A 6,000-nucleotide genomic window follows, 5' to 3' on the forward strand; every position below is an offset into this window, starting at 1 on the left:
CTCAAAAGACAGGTTTATTTACTATAGGATTATATAGGAAACTGCCAATTTTTAGCACTTTAAATCAAATTACACAAATACTACAATAGACATTTTATTCAAACTATTATATTTGATGAGTAATACTATATTGTACAATATGTTACCAGAAGGGGCATCTCAAAATGCAAAAAATTTGCAAATTTTACTATTTTTATAAAGTATTACAAAATATGACGTACACAATGAATTCACATGAAAACATAACAAAAATATCGGGGAAAGTCTCAAATTTCTATGTTTTAAATTTCAAGAACGTATGTTTATTACTTTTTCTTTAATGATATTTTTATTATCCCTTTCTTTAAAAACTACAGATTATCATATACCAATACCTATTACTTCTTAATTTTGTTTAATTTTAATAATTAAGCGCAAAAAAAGTTGCATTAAAACAGTAAATACGCTTCATTTCATTTTAGTATGATGCGCGAAATATTGCGCAATGGAAACTATAGTCGGCCCCCTAAAATATTCCAACTTTTGACTGAACATCCCTCAGACTACTGTATGCATTCTATAAACAGTTCAGTTTACACTATATGTTTAGATCACGGGTGACATTACTGCAAAGTGTTGTTCCTCTAATGTTCAGTAGCGTCTGTAGCAAAGGGCATTCTCCCTACATACCAATGGGACACCACTGTTAATAAAAGAAAATTAATGTATTTTGTACAAACCCTTTTCATTATAATAATGCTTTGAAAGGTATGTATTTTTTAAAAAAAATTCTATTGAAAAGTTTTTGATCGTGTGAAAATCACTGATTTAACATTTTATACGATTATCATTTTAGTTGAATATTTCCCTTTCTTGCGAGGAGGAAAAAAAATCTTCTTTTTTATAATTGTTATTCCAGCTTTTTAAAGAAGGGAATTGTACCAGTTTAGGTATTCCTATAAATTTTATACGTGATTTTTATTTGTTTTTCCATAAATACAGTGAAAAGTCTTTTAACATACGAGCATAAGAGACATCCAGGATTTGAGTGCGTCCGTCCGTCTACACCACATACAGGATTCCATTCTTGACTGCAGACGTCACATCCATTGTTGGTATAAAATCCTAAGAGGGAAATCGAAATGTTTAATTCTTTTTCACATCCACTGATACTTTTCTTTTTTCCTTTAAAATCTTATTATACAATCAACTTATGGAAACAGTAATAACTGATATAAACATAGCCGGTTTTGTACACAGTCAAACAAGTGTCAAATGGAAACTACTTACCGTGTGGATCAAAGTACAAATAAGTAGGTTTTTCACTTACAATATATGAATAATATACAGATTTGTTATTGCAAAAAAAGGAATTCAGCGAAATTACAAATAGTGAAAGCATTTTCTTACCTAATTAGAGACCATGATTTAATATGCATAAGTAATGTTAGCAATGAAATCCATTTGTTTTGAAAGATAAAAAAAATAAAAAAAATGACATGAAATTCATATGATATGACCTTAATGCATGAACACATGAATTATGTACTGATCTAACGCAGAAAAAAATCACCAGTATTGACACGCTCTTTGCTATTTTATATTGGCACTGTACAGAGATTCATTTAAGACAAATTTTCAACGTTCTTAGTTTGTAAATCTATTTGGTAAATTAGAAAAAATGATAATAACATTTAATTCAAATAAAATCGAATTAATATTTAGTGTATTCTTAAATGATAACTTTTAGCAGGACTTATTCCTATTATACCTGTATTTTTCAAACATATTGTAAAATATTGAAACTTTGAGTAGGTAAAACAACGTGAAGAGTTAATTAATTTATGGCATTTGCCTATACCTTGCTTGAAAATTTATATTCTTACATGTAACTTTGAGAATAGATGTTCATAAGCTTGATATAAATTTAAATTGCAAGATGTTGTATTTATATAGTTTTTGTTCAGTGGTAAGAGCGTCTTCTCTACAGTCGCGAAATTAGGAGTTAACTTACGTCGCGGGTTGGAATTCCACTCAGATCGGTTTTTCGGATGAGACTGTATGAACGCAGTCCCGTGTCGCAGTAGGTTTCCTTTGCTTGGCCTGCTCAATGGCCGTAATTAAGTGCCGAGTATAGGACAAAGTTTGCGGTTCTCAACCGGCAAGTGGTGGCGTGTCAATTTGAGTAAAAAATTGTCGTGAGGGACGTTAAACATCAGACAATCAATCAATTTTTTGTCTGTCACTTCTTCTATGTTAATCTTTATATCATTAGAATTTGACATTATCCCTGTAGTTTATAAGTCTTGTGTAAAATATATAAACACTAATGGCAATCTAACAACCAAGCTATATGATAAACGTGATGACTTTAACTTTTCTATCGTCAACTTCCCTTACTTATGCAGCAATATACCTTCATCACCTGCATAGGGATTATATTAGTATATACATGAATATCTCAGTTGATTCGATATGCGAGAGTATGCTCTACGTATGAACAATTTCTTAAACGAGGTAAATAATTGACAAGCAAGTTGATGAAACAAGAATATCAACAGTCTCGTTTAAAGTCATCATTTCGTAAATTCTATGGTTCATACAATGATCTTGTCAGCAAATACAATTTACCATTGAGTCAAATGCTGACTGACGTTTTTCATACCAATTGTTAGTCCATTATTTATACACTGAATTGACGACGGATTTTTTCCGTTATTTCCTGATCATGACAATGAGCACACGGCGGGTGGGACCGGTCGGCAGGGGATGCTCACTCCTCCATGGCACCTGATCCCACCTCTGATGTTTCGGAGGTCCGTGTTTGCTCTGCTCTTATTTTGTATATTGTTTAATGGACGTTGAGAATGAATACTGTTCGTTATCTCCATATCCGTCACTTACTTATGAATACTTGACGAGGAGGTGCTCTGTTAGACACAAATGAGACCACATAGAATATCCAATAGTCATTTATTACTATATAAATAATCATGAATAACCAACTAAAATATATCACTATACAGTGATACAAAATGCACAACAATAAACGCAGTTAAACAAAATGATAATGTATGTAAAAAACAAAACGATGCAGTCAATACCATCTAGCGCATGTTTACTGATATAATGTTTTTTTAAATATTTCATTTATTCTTTCTTCATTGGTCCTTGCTTGCTTATCTATTTTGTATTTAGAAAAGGTAATAATTCTTTATTAGAATTAACTGAATTCAAAAATTAAGTATTTTAAGTACATTAGACATCTTCTTATATCGATTATTATTTTCTTAAAATAATGAACCTTTTGCTTATTAGGGTAAAAATTCAGCGAAGAGTTAAGGTTGCTGGTTTGTAAAATTTGTCTCTATTTTCCTTGAATATCTAATCGCGTAACTTGGAAAGAGCAGTATTAATATCCTTGATTTGATTAAAATATGTACTTTTGGGTTGGTCTATTTTCCCTTTTTTTGCCTGGTGCTTATAGTATGTTCAATATATTTGATTCTTTAAACGTTACAACTGGAGGACAATTTCCTGTTGTTTTATGCCATTCAAAATATTTATAGAACAACCTTTTCAAGACATTTACAACTTGAAAATATCTGTTTTAATTGACTTACCTTCACTTGGGACTACCAAGAACAGGGCAACAAACATCAATACGGCAGTATATGGAACGCCGTCACTGCCTTATAGCAGAACACAACAATTGCATTGCGTCAACCTTCCATTACATTATGTCAACTCTTTATGACATTTACTCACACTACTATTGCATTGTGTGAACTTTCCTTTACATAATGTCAACTCTGTTTGACATTTACTCACACTACTTTAAGATTGTGTCAACCTTCCGTTTCATTATGTCAACTCTTTATGACATTAACCCACACTACTACTGCATTGTGTCAACCTTCCATTATATTACGTCAACTCTTTATGACATTAACCCACACTACTACTGCATCGCGTAAACCTTCCTTTACATTATGTCAACACTTTATGATATTTACACATTCTACAATTATATTTCGTCAACTTGCATTTTGTTATGTTTACTGTTCATGACATTTAATTAAACAACAATTACATTGTGTCAATCTATCATTACATTATGTCAATTCTTTATGATATTAACTCACACTACTACATTATGTCGATTCACTATTACGTTATGCGAACACGGGTATCCTCGGCCTTTATATGAGCATAACGTATTTTCCGCGATCCGCAAACACTAAAATTGGCGGGAGTTTAAGCGACAAAACATTGACAATCTTGAAACGTGCAAAGCCTTAACACTGCGACTGTGAATTAAAGTCACGTCGAAATTCAATGGCGTTTACTTTAATCTGATAATTAAAGAAATCAAATATTATGAGTCGTGCAGCAATATTTTTTCTTTTTATTTTGAATTGTTTGTTTGTTTGTTTTTTTTTTTTTTTTGGATTAAAGTCTTAAACTTCTGATCTTACTAAGAACATTGTCATAAGTTTTTTTTTATCAGTCTTGAACTTTCCTTTTTTTTTAAGTGTAAACACATCGTATAACATACGTGTACTTGTGGGTTGGGGAAGGGGGGGATCCCGCCCTACCATCTTTAGTGAAAAAAAAATGTACATAAAATTAATAAATTTATTGGTTTTACTTTGTAGGACATTGCATTAGTTTCACATTAAGTTTAGCTGAATTAAGTTGAAAACTTTTTTCTATAAAACTATAAAGCCTGAGAGCTTCCCCGCTTTCCCCCTTGCTCTCCAACCATATGCCGTCCCCCTTCGGGCTTGGAAATTTTTTTTGTTCAAATTTCTCATATCCGCCACTGATATGTGCCCATGCATGCTTACTAAGGCATAATCAATAGATTTAGATGATGGATTGGTAGATTTTTGTAATAGAATTCTGGCCCTGGAATGGTTGAAAAAATTACTTATTCCAGTGACGTATCATCTTTTTCGAAATAGGGGGGGGGGGGTCAGCCAGAAAAAAATATTCGTCCGAAAAAACTTGAGAAGCCAAAATAAAAATTGTCCACTCTAAGCCCGAAATCCTATTTCGGGGAGGGGGGTCCAACTTCGATCAGTCCTAATTTTTTTGTCAGATATACTACATTACCCTCAGCGGACTATACTTCAACAAAAAGTGGGGATGGGGGCTGTACTTTCAATGAACATTACATTTTCTATTGTAAAGTTATGTTTGGGAAAAGAGGGGGGCTGAAACTTTGTGCCTGTAATTCTTCCTAATCAATCAGGACAAACCCCCTTCTCTTACCAGTCATAAAAACACGGTCGTCAACATTCATTTTATACCAGATATACAGCTTTGAGATAATGTAAATGTATTTTTACATCAGGTAATGCACTTTTGGAATCAACAAGATAAAGAGTTAAAACAATATAAAGATATTTAAAGATCACATAAGAAAGAGTTGACATAACGTAATTATACATCCACATCACGGAATGGAGTTTTAACATAATGTGCAAGTGTTGATATAATATGAAGAAATGTTCACATTATGTTATACACTTTTTTCACCACGTAATAAAGCACTGACATAAAGGTAAGATGTGTTCTCCTCACATCATGATGCTCTCGCCGTAAAATAAAGATAAATCCATATCATGTAATAATAATTTGATATAATAGAAATATACACTCTCAAAAAGGAATGCATTTTTGACTTCATGTAATGATAAGTTTAATTATAAAACACAATTCACTTGATGTAATGCAATTTTGACCTTACATATTAAAAAAATTAAATGATGTAAAGAAACATTCATTTCACGTAATAAAGTTTTAACACAATGTAAACACATTATCACTTCACATAATGAATATTTGACTTCAAGTTATGAAGTGCTGACATAATGAAAGGATGTATTTACTTCATGTAATGCAGTATTGACATGATGTAAAGATATATTTACATAATCTCATGAAAATTGACATAACGTAAAGATATGTTCACATCACGTAATGACAAATTGACATAATGAATGCATAGTTGTA

The sequence above is a fragment of the Saccostrea cucullata genome, unplaced genomic scaffold (assembly GCF_032062105.1).
Source record: "Saccostrea cucullata isolate Sc308-1 unplaced genomic scaffold, CSIRO_AGI_Scuc_v1 ctg1249, whole genome shotgun sequence".
In the NCBI taxonomy this organism is placed as follows: Eukaryota; Metazoa; Mollusca; class Bivalvia; order Ostreida; family Ostreidae; genus Saccostrea; species Saccostrea cuccullata.